We start from the raw sequence: 18363 nt of genomic DNA, 5'->3' as shown, positions 1-18363 counted from the left end.
TCCCGCCTGTAGAAATCATCCGCTGTCTTTAGTCCCGTATATTCCCTCAATGGGAAACTCATTGATTGGTGCGTCATTGGCACAACTTTTATTTTATAGCCGCTTAGCAGTTTCAGTATTAGTCTGGGATGCAAAAATAATAAAGTTATAAGGTCGGGACACGGATCGTTCACATCGTCTTGGTATGTTCTCAAACACATGTTGCAAGCTATTTTCAAATCGGTCTATGAATGAGAAAGTTACAGTCTGGACACGAGAAATTGCGCCGGACGGATGGTGAAGTTTTAATATGCCTTTCTTCGATGGCACACAAACGTAGGCCTAAAAAGTCACCACTGAATTTTATAGTTGATAACGTAAGGAACTTGTCCTTTGTACATTTCTAGTCGTTTCTGTGTTTACACTTACGGAGATGGCCGAGGACTTTACTACGATTGAGCAAGTTGTGAAAAGTATTGTTCGCACTTATAATGTTTTGCTATTTTGTCATGTGATAAACTGTTATAGTCCAGTCAAGTGATTTAAGTGATTTACTTTTCCTGGACGTTGTCGAACAAAAAAGGATACACTACTGATAATACGTTTTATTGGGGAACATCGATAGTTACAGGGCAAATAAGACCAGTTCGGAAGTGCCTCTCATTGTTACAGATTTACATAAAAAACTACAGAAACAAGTACAGAAGTCGAATATTTAAACATTAACCCGTTTAATGCAACAGGGTCTGCACCAAAGACATACAACAAACAATCACAAACCAGTTACAAGGAACAACAACAACAACAACAACAACAACAACACGTAGCTCAACAAACAACTCACTGCATATATCATATTCAAACAACTAGAGGTGTTTATCAAGGAGTGTTAGGTACCGGCTTGGAATGCCTTTTGGTGCCTTACTTCTTTTAATTATCACATGACCCTGAATCAAAACAAGCTTATACCAATTCAGACCATTGGCTACCTAGTTGGTCTACTTTTTAATGTTTTCATTTTCACAGCATTGTTTGTCCCCGGATATTGTCATTTAACGTTCAATCATTTCTTTATTGTTGTTTGATTTTAGTACACATGTGAAGCTCTAATCCCAAACATGATGTTAGGGGTCGTGAATCAATAGACATCAGATTGTTTGAACATGCCAATTGGTCAATTGACTATAAAATATATATTAAATGTATTCAGTAGTGTCTGACTTATAAATACATCTGTTTATAGGACAATGCGCAATGCGCCGTCAATCGAACTTGACCATACCCCACGAGAGAATTTTAGGATTTTATAACAGTTTTGTTATCTTGATACAAAAATCCTAAATTTGACTTAATTCTTTTGATTTTTTAACACGCTAGGCATTCATATAATGAAAGAACACTTATAATTGCCATAAAAATAAATGAAAGAAGATAAAAAATCAATTGCAAGCTACTGCTTCCCGCCGGATACTGCTCTTTCATCGGTGTACTAAATTATAATTAAACCCATTTAGCCGCGTCTTTGATGGTATGCATTAACATTTATGTTGTTACTGCCTCCGGTCTATATTGGGAATACTAATTTAAACGGATATTATATTTGATATTATTTGATTGCTTGCAATATTCATGCAAAAAGCAAATGCAAAATTATAACTGAAAAAGTTACATCCAAATTCTTTTTCTGACCATATAATATTGAAAAACTGTGATAGAGGATGTGTATGAATCAATTTTGTTCATTCGTTTTACATTATAAGTAATCAGGAAGCAATGTCGTTTGAGAATGATACAAACATAATACCTGGACCTTAGAGATAAGGACATGGGTTGACACGTCGTCTTGGCATATCAAACACATGAGGTAAGTTTCCTTTTTTAAAATCGGTCAATACTAGAGAAAGTAACAGCCCGGTCGCGACCACGTATACTCTTTTTACTTAAATGCAGCTTTTCATAGTAAACAAAGGTCGAAAACAAGTGGCAAGTTATTTTCAAATCGGTCTACACACGAGAAAGTTACAGTCCGGACACGAGGAACGAGCCGGACGGACGTTACGATATTAAAATGCCCACCATCGGGGCATACACATATATACCGAAAAAGACATCTCTAAACATTTAACATTTAAGTAAATTGAGCACAAACATTAGTTATTTTGTGGGTCAATAAAGAGCTAAAGAACTGTAAGAAAAACTGTCGTCTGTGTCGGGCAAAGATTGTGATTGTGTTTGTCTTTAATCATATATATAAATGGAAGGACTCCACGAGTGTTTATGCCTCTTGTATAATGAAAGGGATATTTTTGAGTTATAAAACAAATCAAACAAATAAATACTTTTTTCTTTAGGATTGTTGAGACTCAAATACTTTCGCAAAAATAACCAACCTAATAGCCGAAAGTCGTTTGACTGCAGATAGTGTCGCTTATGAAAAAATTGGCCCGCCCTTTCTAACAAAACAAACTATTCAAACTACAGACTGACAAATATATCTCCTTCAGTTCTTTTGGGAATCCCCCTATTTCGATCTAGAAATAGTTGTTTCGCTATCGATATGTTTTTGTGAAAATAAACTGCAAAACCTGACCCAGAACAAATGATGTACGGTAGATGCATTCGAAATTTTACAAAAACAACTAATAATTTAAACATAGGAATTTGCATTTTACAAAGTAAAATAATCTGTAAGTTTCTTTATTGCAAATTGTCAAAATCTCTTGGATCGGGGATGTTCCAGGCATCGATAATGCATTCTTTTAAAAAAATATCAGTCTGTGTGTTTTGAGCCGGACTGATACCTTTACTCGTATGAAATCATTAATTGTAAAAACGTATGTCGATATGGGTCTTCATGACAATACTTTTTAAAAATATTTTGATATGGAAAACAAATGTAATTAGTTTTACAGTTGTGACCTTCTGTATTTAAGTTTTACCTTGACCGTGGCACATATTCTGTTTTAATGCACGCTATTGTATAGAAATAAACGTACGTAAATAACGTGGTTGGCAGTAAAATAAATGTATATACAATAATCTATAATCACTATATATTATTTATCTCATTCAATTTTCTTGTTTTGGAGAAGGATTATTACTTCCGAAATAATTGACAGCTTTGAGACGTTGGATTTTTCCAGCTGATAGGTGGCATATAATCGACATGTTGAGATGCAAACCCGAAAATAATTCACAAAATATTTGTCCATTGTCAAACCTGGAATGTTTTGTTTAGCGGCTATGGGGATGCATGTTTGCAATTTTTAATCGGGAAGTCAGAAGGCCGCGGATATGTGTGCATTTTTTTCAATCGGGAAGTGTCTTTGGATAAAATTATCTATACAAGAGAAATGATTTCACAATAGAAATAACACAACATATCAAATTAGCAAATCGGTATTCAATATGAATTAGCCTAACGGTTAAAACGAGAATTTTAAGAAATGTTATTCACCATGATTTCATTATTTAAAGCCAAAAACAAAAGTTAGTTAACTTTACTTAAAGTTTAACAATTAAAACAAAAAAAAGTTGCTATCATGAGCTGTCACTGTAAGTGAAGAATGCCGCCGAAGTGGTTATCACGAGTAATCAAAAGATCATTAGAAAAGGGAAAATGATATGTGTGGATACAGAAAGGGATTGAGCCGTGCGTACAGACGGACAAACCTTAGAGGTAGGGACTTGGGTCTTTCATGCTACACGACGTCTTGATCTGTCGAAAACATATAGCAAGTTATTTTAAAATCTGTCCATACACGAGAAAGCTACAGCCCAGACACAACCACCTATTATCTATGTCCTTATATGCAGTATTCCATATTACACAGAAACTAAATGTGACCTTGACCTTAGAGGTCGGGACACGGGTCGTGCACGCGACAAGTCGGCTTGGTATGTCGAACACAGTTGACAAGTAATTTTAAAGTCCGTCCATACAAGAGACAGTTACAGTCCGGACACGAGAAATGAACTTAAGCCGGACAAACGGCGCAATTGTAATATGCCTTCTTTCGGGGACATTCAAATGTTGGCCAAAAAAGACATCACTGAATTGTATCGTTGATAATGCAAAGCAACAGTCAACATATTAATTTCATCGTTTCTGTGGTTACACTTGCCGGAGATGGACGAGAACATTACTAGGATTAAAAAGATTCGAAAAGTATTGTCCGCGCTTGTAATGTATCCTTTTTATTCATGTGATAAATTCTTTATAGGCCGGATATTAATGTGTTCATTCGGCATGTTTCCTAAACAAGAGGACTCTCGGCGAGCATGCTTTTTGTACGAGTTGTCTTGCTTGATATACAAAATCACCATAAAATATCAATGCTAATTTTATGTTCAGGATGTGGACTGCGCTGTTGCATTTGTACATTCCAGTAACAATCTTGGACAATGCAAAACAACTGCTAAAATACTAATAATACGTGTTCGGAGAAAAACCGATTGAAACAGGGCAAACAACACCAATTCGGACGTGCCTACTTATTGTTGCATGCCTACATGTTTATAATTAACGCATGACAGTGAATCAAAGCATGGTTTAACAATATGTATAGGTTTGAAGCTAAATGGTTTATGATTTCAAAAACAGGCTGAACATGTTTGAACTAGCTGATCTACTTTTAATAGTTTATATTTTCACTGCTTTGTTTGTCTTCGTACACCGGATTTTGTCATTTTACCAAATACACATGGTTGCGTTCAATTATTATATCACATTTCTTAGGAGAAACGTAGCTTTGTACTAACGTTGTTAAATGTTTAGTACACAAGTAGTATTTCCTCCCCATATATGTCAGGGGAAGTAAAGCACTATACATCAGTGTTATTATGCATGCAAAACGATCAATTGACTATAGAACATATAGGACATTTATTTAGTGGTATCTAATCTATAAATTGATATGATAGTTGGTCTATTCACATGCGCATTTAATCCCACTTGACCATGGAAAACTTGAGAATTTGAGGAATTTATGACAATTTTGTATTTTTCATACAACAATCTTAAATTTTATAGGCTTCTTTCGAATTTTCTTCAACACACGGGGCAAAATTTTACATATTACGATAACACACTAAAAATGCCATGAACAACATAAATGAAAGGAGAAAATAACAATTTCCGGCTTCTGCTTCCTACCAGATACTGCTCTTTTAGCAGTGTAATAAACTATAATAAAACCCATTCAGCTGCGTCCTTGATGCTATGCATCAACATTCATCTTGTTACTGCGTCTGGTATTGATCAGGAATAATCATTCAACGGAAAAAGTCGAAATCAGATTATGTTGTTAAGAAAACAACGACCAACAAATATGTAAATTGTAGGTGGTCAGTGAATCCATATTTTTATTTAAAAGAGATCATATTTCAAAGCAATTTAGTCAGAACTACTTGTGCGAGTTTGTGAATAAGCGTTACTTTTAAGTTAACTTAATTATTGCTATCGTGGTGTGAACGTTTTTAAACCCACTGGAAAAAACACACAATATTTCTATTGAAAAGATCAGGATATGTTTTATACATGTAACCTTTATAGTTTTTTTGTGTTACTGATACATATAAACGTCAAACATATAAATATATAAACATTAAAAGTATACAATACAGTGACCGGCATATATAATTGAAATATAATGGATGAACTGTAAAATGTACTATTGTAAATCATCATTGTAAACAATCATTTTTAATATTATGACTTACTAGCATGACTAATTTAGTATAAAATATTTAAGCATGAAGGGAAACCATGGCTTTAATATTCAATATGTTAACATAACAAACTACTTATTACTATGCAGCAATTGATGATCTGGATTATATATATTTACCAAAAACGAATAGCGAAATTTTAATGCTTCCGATATACTTTAAACAACGGTAAAAGTTTAACTATAAACGTCCCATTCTAAGAACAGTCGTATACAAAAAAATGTTAAAAACCGGAAATCTACAATAAATATATTAAGCAAATCTGAAAAATAAAAACAAAAACAAATATGTATAAAATTAGGAATTATGTATAATACAAATATGCATCATACACTTTTAAAACTGTTAAATAGGAAATAGGTCAAGTAGAAAATAAATTCTTATTCGGGTTTAAAGTTGGCTTGATATTTATCATTTACTGGCACACACACACACACACACACACACACACACACACACACAAACATATCCATACACCAATGACTTCAAAGACAGAAGGTATGATTTTTTGTCAGGTTCAGTGTATGTTGATATGTACTGCTGAATTTAAACGTGACCAAGCCTCGCGCAACCGGACGACTACTTTTAGATAACAAATGCATATTATGAAACATTAATCGGCTTAGAGTTTGAAGAAATGTATATTGTTTTAAGAAAGAATGCAGAAAGTGAAAATTTTACGACTGATTGCTCATTACCTAATTAGTGAATGGTATACTTGAAAAAAACTGCCTTTTCATAGGATGACTTTGATTTTTTACAGTATATGAAAAATGACGTTGTCTGCTCATGCAGCAAAATATCAATATATTTTGTATCCGAATGTCATTTATTTGGACTCTTCAGCGGACGTTTCTTTGTTACATCTACGACAATACCAGGAAATAGGCAAGACATTTTTGCATTCAATTGCTTGCCACTGAAAAAACGGCACTTGAGTGTAATTAATTCAATCCGTTCGCTCGACCATGTACTTCAACAATATGATGAATTGAATTCTGATGGCGACATGCCGTTATGTGCGATATGCAGTTATGTGTGAATGTCAGAACAAAGAAATTGATATAAAGAGAAATAATTTTATCTCGAAGCATGATTACATTGCGTCATTTTCAATGATTCTGCTTGGGAGGAAATGACTCATTTTTGTTTCTGATCGTCCAGATGACCGAATACGTTTGCCTGCATAAACCATTATTAAAGATAGCGGAGCTTATAACGAAAACGGGCTGACCCTTTTGATGATACAACCGTGTTCACATTATAGAAGGAATCTATTATTACATATATTTATATTTTTCTGTCCTTGGGATCTCGCTCTCAATGAGGTTTTATGAAAACAAATTGCATAACTTGACCTGGAATAAAATGACGTTCTATAGATGCAGTTTTATAACTCAACTAGAAAAAGCTATGGTTATAAACTCCATATAAATGGTCTTTTTAACAAGGTCAGGTGCGACGCAACTTTCTAGAAATTGGTTGAAATAAACTGGGCGTCTACTTATATTTTGTCCCGACCAGTTTGTCAAAGTCTAATTGCGACATGCAGCTAGTGTGTAAGTATGAAAACATATAATGAGGGATATTAAAAGTATTAGTTCACCTTAAAGCACGATACATTGCGTAATATTCAATCTCGCTTTGGTAAAAATTAAATTAACATAAGACACCGATCTTTTTGATTTCATCCAGATAACCGAACGTCGTATGAATGCAGCATTGTTAAAGATAGCGTTGCTTATGACGAAATTGGTCCGCCCTGTCTGACAAAAATGTTGCTCATAATGTAGACTGGCAGGGGGCGGGGAAGTCCTCAAATATTCGATATTTGTTTATTGATGCCGATTCAAGTGGACATAAATAAGTTACGGTTACTACGCATAAGAATGACTAATATACAACGTTAAACAATCTTTATTCATAGCTACGTTTTATTACTTAAAATAGATGTAAATTCACTTTGCATTTAGCAATGTTATATCCCGGCCAATTTGTCAAAATCTCTGGGGTTTGGAATGTTTTAGGCAGCGAAAATTATTATTTTGGAAAGGATCAGTCTGTGTATTTTTCTGGAAGGCGGTTTCAACATGCCTGTCAAAATTCCGACTGTAAAAATCATCCGTTGTCTCGAGTCCCCTATATTCATCAATGGGAAAATCATTTATTGGTGCGTCATCGGCACAACTGTCATTTTATAGTTTAAGTAGTTACAATATTGGTCTGGGATGCTAAAATAATACAGTTATAAGGTCGTCTTGGTATGTCAAACACAAGTGGCAAGCTGTTTTCAAATCGGTCTATAAATGAGAAAGTTACAGTCTGGACACGAGAAATTGAGCCGGACGGACGGTGATGTTTTAATATGCCTACCTTCGGGGGCACACAAATTTAGGTATAAAAAGACACCACTGAATGTTATCGTTGATAACGCAAGGCACCTTTCAAAATCTCTAGTCGTTTCTGTGTATACACTTGCGGAGATGGCCGAGAATTTAGGAAAAGTAGTATTCCGCACTTATAATGGTTTGCTATTTTGTGATAAATCCGTTTTAGTCCAGTAAGTAACGTGTTTATTCGAAATGATTCGCAAATCTAAATAAATAAACATTGATAAATGGTGGCAATTTGCCTTCAGAAAATTTAAACCATTCGGAATAAACCCTAAATTAATTGTCTTCTTGCCTATGCAATGTGTTTCCCCCTTTTTTCGTGGCAAAATGTCGTTCCTTCGTTTTGTGCCGTGTCATTAAAAATCACTTCCGCGCTGACATCAATCTTCAATTTTCTATTTTGCAATGACAAGGTTCTTGAAATGTCTTTCACAGATCCACACATACGCAATTAATAATATTATTTCTGAAACCACAAGTTTGAAAATATACTACTCTTGAACACACCTCGATATCTCCTCACCAAAATATACAGCAGTCGCTCTAAACCTGGCTTATACTGGTACGTATGCGTCTGTTTGAGTGATAATCGAACAGGATTTGAAATATAATGCAGAATCTGTAAAACAATTAATTTGGTTGATAAAGCGATGTTTAGCATATACATAACAGTGTCAATTCGTTTCTGTTTTGTTTGAAATGTTTTTAGATGCTTAATATATCATATGAGTTAAATGATAAATTCTGGGAGAATTTCACATATATTTACAGTGAAATAGTTCTCCTTATCTGAGTAGTTTTTTTGTTGCATTTGATTTTAGATAATAAATCGACAGATATGCTATGAAATTTAAATCCATGGTATTAAATCTAGATTATTTATTTGAAATTCCTTTTATTCATGTTGCCTGCAATAAGATTTTGAATTTAAAAGAGAACATATTACAAAGCAATTCAATGAGAATCACTTGTGTGAGTCTGTGTAAAAACCGTTCCATTAATTTAACTTCATTATTCCGATCATTGTGTGAACGTTTCTGAATCAACTTGGAAAGAAATACTTCCATTGTACAAAACAAAACATATTTAAAACACGTAACTTTGAACTTTTTCAGTTTTTTGTGTTACTTAAACATATAAAAGTATCAACATTACAAGCATACATAAAGTGACCGGCATATATAATTAAAACATAAAGGATAAGCTGAAAATAGTACTATTGCAAATCATAGTCACTGTAGAACAATGAGTTTCAATATATGACTTACTTACATCACTAATGTTGTATTCCATATCTAAACAGAAGGTAAACATGACTTTAATATTCTATATGTAAACGTAACAAATTACTTATTACCATGCAGCAATTATTGATCTGTCTGATATATATTCATCAATAAAGCATAGCAATCTTAAATGCTTCCGATATATATTAAACAGTTGTACACGTTCAACTATAATACGTCCATTCTATGAATGGGTGTATAAATAAATGTCCAAAAATGGGAAATAAATTTAGTAATCTTAAAAGAAAAAAAACCATGTCTAATAATCGGTATTATTTGTAATACAAAAACTGTTATACTTTTTTTAAAGTGTTAAATAAGAAATCAATACTTATTCAGGTTTAAAATGTGGAATCTAGTTAAATTACTTTTTTATTTATTAACTGGCGTTAACATAGGACACATTTTACTTATGTATATAAAATTCGGAAATAGTTGTTATTGCACCGTGCCACAAACGCGTACTTCAATGACTTTAAAGCAAGAAGGTAAGAACTCATGTGTAGGTTTGTGTGTGTTGATATGTATAGCATAATTTAATCGTGACTTAGCCCCGAGCAACCGGACGACAACTTTCAGTTAAACAATACATACATTTATAAACAAACAATAATCGGCTCAGAGTTAGAAAAAAAATAAACATCTTCTTAAGAAACAACATAAACTGAGGCATGTTGGTAGAAAGGGTTCGTGCCAATGCAATGAGTAAAATTCAATTTATTAACGGCTGGTTGCTCAATTACCAAATTAATGTATGGTGTACATAAAAAAGTACTGCCATCCTAATGGACAGACTATGTTTTCGAACTCTAAATGATGAATGACGTTGTCTGGTTGTGCAGCAAATTATCCAAATATTTATTATCCGAATGTAATTGTATACAGATGATGTTGACTCGACTCTTCAGCGGATGTATCTTTGTAAAATCTACGCCAATATCAGGAAATCAGCAACTGGATTTGCATTAATCTGCTTGTCCCTGAAAAATGCACTCGTGTTTGATTTATGCAATATTTACAAAGTGTTAAATTACACGTGATTCATAGCAAATGGATCATTTACAGGAAAATAATACCATTGAATCTACAATGTAATTAAATGTTGTAATGAATTAAAATCTAATGGCGACTTGCAATTATGTGTAAATATGAGAACAAACAAATGGATATAAAAATGATTTTTACTTGAAGCATGATTACATTGCGTCATATTCAACGATGCTGCTTGGGAGGGAAATGATTCATTTATGTTTCTTATCGTTCGGGTGACCGAATACGTTTGACTGCAAAAACATTGTTAAAGATAGCGTCGCTTATGATGAAAATGGTCAAAGCTTTTTGACAAAACAACCTTTTTTTACACAATAGACGGACACAATTATATATGTAGCGACGCTAGCTTACTGCAAATGGGTTCAAATAAACTGGGCATTTATAAATATTTTGTCCTGACCAGTTTTTCAACATCTGATAGCGACATGCAGCTGGTGTGTTGGTTTGAATACACATAATGAGAGATATTAAACGTATTAATTTTACCTTAAAGTACGGTACAGATAACTGAATCTCGTATGAATGCAAAAAACATTGTTAAAGATACCGTCCCTTATGACGAAATTGGTCTGCCCAGTCTGATAAAAATGTTGCTCATACTGTAGCCTGACATTAAAGTTACATTCTTGGCCTTTAATATTTAAGTGTGACCTTGACCTTGGTTAGACCTTTGCCGTTTGAATCCACGCTGTTGTCTAGTAATACACGTAATTAATAACGTGGTTGGCAGTACAATGTATGTATGTACAATAGTCTATACTCACTAAATATCATCTATCGCATTTAGTTCTCTTGTCTTGGAGTAGCATAATTACCTCTAAAATAATTGACAGCTTTTGAGACGTTAGATCTTTTCAGTTGATAGATGACATATACTCGACATGTTGAGAGGCAAACCCGAAAATGCTGCATAAAATATTTGTCGATTGACCAGAAGGCCGGTGCTATGGATATAAATGTTTGCAATTTTCAATCAGAAGTGTCTATGGATAAAAATATATAAGATAATTGATTTCTCAATAAAAATAACAATTCTCATTCAACTTATTAATAACTTACATTTTGTGGCCATGAACCGTGTCGATGCGTATACAATCTCCCAACACAGCATATGATTTCTAGCACATCGGTATTTAATATGAATAACCCTAACGGCTAAACGGGAATTTAATTTTTTTATCCGCTATGATTTCAGGATAGCTGGTCGCCGGTTATACGAGTTCGCTATGTTAGAATAATTCACTTCTTATGAAAACGATTCATATGTACATTGTGATAGTAAATACGTTGTTGTAGTTCAAAGCCAAACACGAAATGAATTAACCGAATTTCATGATTAACAATTTAAAACAAACATAAGTAGTGATAACAAGAGTTGTCACTGTAAGCAACGAAGGCCGCCGAAGTGTTTTTCAAGACTGATCAAAAGAAAGGTAAAAGAAAAGCAATGATGCGTACGAACGGACGGACCTAAGATGTAGGGGCACGGGTTTTTTCACGCTACGCGACGTATTGATCTGTCGCAAACATGTGGCACGCTATTTTGAAATCGATCCATACACGAGAAAGCTACTGCCCAATCACAACCACCCATTCTCTATGTCCATATATACATCATTCCATGGTTAACAAACAAAGTGTAACCTTGTCCTTGACACGGGGCATGCACACGACATACGTCGTCTTGATATATCGAATACATGTTGAACGATATTTTTGAATCCGTCCATAAAAGAGAACGTTGCAGCCCGGACACGACCACATGTACTCTATGTCCATATATGCAGCATTCCTTTGTATAGGAAATTTATCTAGTGGTGTCTGATTAAAAAAATAAAAATTTATGAATTTGTCAATACGCATGCGCATTTAATCCCACTTGATCATGCCCCTCTTGAGTATTTGAGGATTTTATGACATGTTTGTATTTTTTCATACAATAGTCTAAATTTTACAGGATTCTTTCGAATTTTCTTGAACACTCGAGGCAAAACTAGGCAAAACACATCACAACAAAACACTAACAATTGCAATGAAAAACATCAATGAAAGGGGGGAATAACAATTGCCGGTTACTGCTTCTCGCCGTATGCTGCTCTTTCACCAGTATAATAAATCAAAATAAAACCCATTCAGCTGCGTCTTTGATGCAATGCATCAGCATTCATCTTGTAACTGCGTCTGGTATAGATCAGGAATAATAATTCAAACTAAAAATGTCGAAATCAGATATGTTGTTAAGAAGTCCGACCAACAAATATGTAAATTGTGGATGGCCAGTGCATAAAATTATTATTTTGGTATCATTTGTGTGCATGAACATCAAATGCAAAAAATGTTTACCGAATATTTTACAACCAAATTCTTTCTCTGGCCTTCTGAAATAAAAGAATGGGTCTTTCATCGTCCGATGTTAGATATACTAACTGTGATAAATATCTGTTGCAAACACTTTTGTTCGTTTGTTTTACACAATTATTTATCAGTAAGCAATGGCTTTTCGGATGATACCAACAGTTTATATGGTTATCAGGTATCAATATTTATCATCGCGGTAAATGAAGATTTAGAGAACTAGATATTTAATGGGTCAGATTGTTTAGTAGTTCTTAGACTAGTACGCAATAACTGTTAGAATCGCAGTTGTGTGTATCGACCAGAGATGGTGATTATTGTTATGTATACTCATATAGATAATGTTGAACCTTTTGAAATCAACATTAAATTATTTGTCTGCTGGCTTAGCAAAGTTTTCTAGTGTCATTTTGTTTTTTTCTTGGCAAAATCGCGTTCCTTCGTTTTGTGCCGTGTACTTGACAATTACGTTCTTAGGCAACATCAATACTTTTATTTTATTTTGCAATGATAAGGTTCTTAAAATGTTTTTCAATGATTCATATTCACGCAATTAATAGTATTATTTCTGAAGTCACGAGTGTAAATTTTACTACCGCTGATCACATCTCGATATCGTTTCACCAATATATTCTACAATCACTCTGATATCAACACAATCAAATCGTTTCCATCAAAACCTGGCTTAAATTCGTACGTTTGTGTAAAATGTTAAATCTGTAAAATCATTAATTTCATTGATTATGTTTTATTTTGCACATACAAACATTGTAATTCGTACCGTTTTTTGTTTGAAATGTTATCAGATGCTTGATATATCACATAAGTTAAATGATACATTTTAGGTCAATCCTACATTTAGAGTGAAAAATTATTTTCCTCTCAGTGGGGATATCTTTGTTGCCTTTCTCTTTAGAAAATAATAAATCGGCAGATATGCCGTGAGTTTTAAGTAAATGGGGATAAATTTGAAATATCTTTCTCTAAATTCCTTTTATTCGTATTTCCTATTTGAAGATAAATTGTTAATTTGAAACAGAACATATTTATAAGCAATTCAATTAGAATCACTTGTGCGAGTTTGTGAATAAACGTTTCCTTTGTACTAACTTAATTATTGCGATCCTGCTGTTAACGTTTTTAAAACACACACAATACTGCTATTGATTAAGACCATACATTATACATATAATCTTTTTTCATAGCCACGTTTTATTACAGCAAAACGTTCAAAAACAGTTGCAATGTTTTATCCAGGCAAAATTGTCAAATTCCCTGGGATTTGGTATGTTCGAAACATCGATAAGTTATCATTTTGAAATATATCAGACTGTGTGTTTTTGCTGACGGCGGTTTCAACGAGCCTGTAGACATAAACAGGTGTTAAAGGCCACTATGAGACTTCCATTTTTATATTATTTATATTAAATCACACATTTACACAATTACTGACCGATACTCTCACCAATCCAGCCGTAGGATTTCATGAACTGCAAGCATTTATGTAGAAAGGGGTTCTCCAGAGTAATTCAAAGGAAATTTAGAGATAGCAAAAAAGCAATGAAATGAGTGGATACAGAAATTCGTTTATCTGGTTACAATTGCCAGAAAACTGTACTACGATTGAGAAAGACGTGAAACGTATAGTCTGCTCTAATAATACATTGCTATTTTGTTAATGATAAACCGTCATAGTCCGGATATTAACGTTTTCATACGGTGTGTTTCCAAAATAAGAAGACTATCGATAGGTAAGCATATTTGTGAATTAATGGTGATGCTTGATCAATTTGATTTTATGCTCAGGATGTCGATGTTGGTTTTGCATCATACATTTTTTCAATCAAGTGATTTAATGAAGTACCATTCCCGGATGTTGTCGCACACAAAACTGATCATATGTGTTTTGGGGAAAGGCCAATTGCTCAGGGAAAATTACACCAAAACGGAAACGCCTGCTCATTATAACTTGCCTTATTTCTTCATTTTTATCATGACCATGAATCAAACCAGGGTTAAACCATCTGTTTAAAAACAGGCTGATCTTCTTTTGTTCTTTTGTTATTATTTTATTATAATCTTATTTTTGTCCTACTAGAGCGGATATTGTCATTTTACCGTATACGCAGTGGCTACGTTCAACCATTGTTTACCTATTTTGGGAGAATTTTTTTCTGTTTGTTTAACGTTGCTTTATGTTAAGTACACAAGTGGAGCTTTCACCCCATATATGATGTATGGGGTCGGAAAGCACAAGAAATTAGTGTTCTCTTGTATGCCCCTTGGTCAGTTAACTATAAATAATACATATATAAAATATATAATTTATTTAGTGTGTCTGACCTATAAACAAATTTGCAAATAGGTCAATTCGCATGCGCTGTCAATCACAGTTGAGCATGAACCCACGTGAGAGTTTGAGGATTTCTTTGATACAAAAATCATACAATGTCATTTGTCATGATTCTTTTGAACGTTCTTGAACATTCGGGGCAAAATATACATAATTTTATTACCAAATGACTTTATCATTGCGAAATTAAATAAATGTTGTGCAAAAGTGGTTTTCACGTACAGCCCACAAAACGTAGGAACGAGTTTTTGCTAAGAAAAATACAATGACACGGAAAAATATCGCATAAGCCATTAGACAAATAATTGAAATTTTGCTTCCGAAAGGTTCAACTTTCTGGGGGGAAATGGCCCCCATTAATTAATATAATTATATAGATTCAAAAAGACATATTCAATTTTATGAATATTCTAGATAAATTTTCTAGATAAAGTTTCTCCGCAAATTATTTGACATGCGCATGTCAATATTAACCAAGTTTTCTCTATAGTAGAAATTTGATCCAGATGATCAAACAAAACTAAAAACGGGGGGAAGGTAACTAAAGTTTGAAAATTATAATAGAGTTTAGACAATACTAAACACAGGATTTGTTCACATTTTATTATCCGTCTATTTTCAGACGTGTTTTTGTTCACTTCTAAACAAATCATATGTTTGTGGTTTAAATATTTTTCGAAGCAAGTGCTAGTATGGGTTCATTGAATTTGCTTTATTATTTAGACCTTCAGGTAATCGTCAAGGGGATTGATACGGTATTGGATACCTAATGCCTGTTTGTTAAATTATAAAAACCTACCTTTACGTACTGCTTACAACACCATGGAGTAGATAAAACACTGAAAAGTGAGATGAAAACTCATTGAAAAGGTTGTAATTTTTATTTCAAGAACGTGCATTTAGAATAATTGAATAGATTATAATTTTGTGTGTCTTTACAAATGCAGTTAATGAAATGTGTTAGATGTATTAAAGACATTTTTACATTCTCAGATATGTGGTGAACTAATCGTTAAAACAACCGCGATCAAAAGAGATAAAGTATTGGATTTGTCAAAAACAAATAATATTTGTCACCACTGTTTTCGCGAAAGTATAAGTGCCTCAACGCGATTAAAGGGAATAGTTGGAGTGTGTATGTTTGATTTCTTTCATTGCTAAAAATGTGTCCGTTTTTAGTGCATGAAGTGTTAACGCTGGTGGAGTCCTTTATCTAATTGATTATACATAGCAATAATCACCATCTCTGGTAGAAATGGACACCCGTGATTCTAACAGTTATTTCGCACATTACAGCCTGCGAAATATTTTGAATTCCTACCCGCACAATAGCTTGTTCTCAAAAGCTTCGTTTACATGAATGTTAAATGTCGATGCCTGGTAACCATATATGCTGCTGGTATCCTTCGAGGACCATTGCATGCTGATAACTTATAATGTAAAACAAATGACCAAATGAGGTTCATACAATTCTTTATCACAGTAAGTATATCAGACATTAGTCGCAAAACGACCCATCTTTTTCAATTTCAGAAGGCTAGAAAGAATTAGGATGATATATTTTCGATAAACATTTTGAATGCTCTTTTCATGCACATAATTGATTCCAAATAGTCAGGATTTACTGGTCATCCACAATTTACATTTTTTTCGGGTCGAATTCCTTAATAACATATCTCTTTTCGACTCTTTCTGCTTGAATTATTATTCGTGAGCCATCCCAGACGCAGTAACAAGATGAATGGTGATGCATTGCAACAAAGACGCGGCTGAATGGGTTTTATAAATCATTACACTGCTTAAAAGAGCAGTATCCGGCGGGAAGCAGTAGCCGGCGAATGGTCCGCAGGAGATTTACGGCTGATTGCTCATTTACAAATTGGTGTATGGTTACTTGAAAAAAAACTACCATCCCATTGGACAACTATGATTTCGAACACTATATGAAGAATAGCGTTGTATTATATTCGGACTCTTCAGAGGATATGTCTTTGTTAAATCTACGACAATACCAGACAATCGGCAGGACACTTTGCACATATCTGCTTGCCCCTGCAAAAATGCACTCTAGTGTAATTAATTCCATCCGTTCCCTTGACCATGCAATTCAACGGCATGATGCATTGAAATCTTATGGCGACAAGCCGTTATGTGCGACATGCAGTTATGTGTGAATATCAGAACAACCAAATGGATATAAAGGGAAATAATTTTAACATGAAGCATGATTACATTGCGACATATTCAATGATGCTGCTTGGGAGGAAATTGATTCATTTATATTTCTGATCGTCCAGATGACCGAAAACGTTTGACTGCCAAACATTGTTAAAGATAGCAGCGCTTACGACGAAAAAGGTCTGACCTTTTTGACAGTACAACCTTGTTCACACTATACAAGGAAACTATTATACATTCTTCTGTCTTTTCGGTTCTCGCCCACAATAAAATTTTATGAAAACAAATTGCATAACCTGACCCGGAACAAAACAATATTTCTATAACTCCACAAGAAAAAGCTATGGTTATAAACTCAATATAAATGGTCATTTTAACAAGGTAAAGTGCGACGCAATCTTTCTAGAAATGGGTTCAAATAAACTGGGCATTTATTAATATTTTGTTCTGACCAGTTTGTCAAAATCTGATTACGACATTCAACTTGTGTGTTAGTATTAATACATATGATGAGATATATTAAAAGTATCAATCTCACCTTAAAACACAATACATTGCGTAATTTTCAATCTTGGAAAGAAATTAAATTAACATAAGAAACAGTTTTTTTATTTCGCCAGGATAACCCCACATCGTATAAATGCAAAAGCAATGTTAAAGATAGCGTCGCCTATGACGAAATTGGTCTTCCCTGTCTGACAAATAAATGTTGCTCATACTGTAAACTGACAGGAGAAGTCCTGAAGTATTCGATTATGATTTGTGAGGATATCAAAACTCCAGCCTTTACTAATCAAACAAGTGTATATGCCGATTCAAGTGCACGAAAATAAGTTACGGTTAGTATGCATAAGAATAAGAATGAATATTATACCACGTTAAACAATCTTTATTCATAGCTACGTTTTATTACTTCAAATAGATGCAAATATACTATGTATCTAGCAATGTTATATCCCGGCCAATTTGTCAAAATCTCTGCGGTTGGGGATGTTCCAGGCGGTGATAAATTATTATTTTGAAAAAGATCAGTCTG

This window comes from Mya arenaria, chromosome 4 (genome assembly GCF_026914265.1).
Source record: "Mya arenaria isolate MELC-2E11 chromosome 4, ASM2691426v1".
Taxonomy (NCBI): domain Eukaryota; kingdom Metazoa; phylum Mollusca; class Bivalvia; order Myida; family Myidae; genus Mya; species Mya arenaria.
This window is presented reverse-complemented; position numbering follows the sequence as displayed.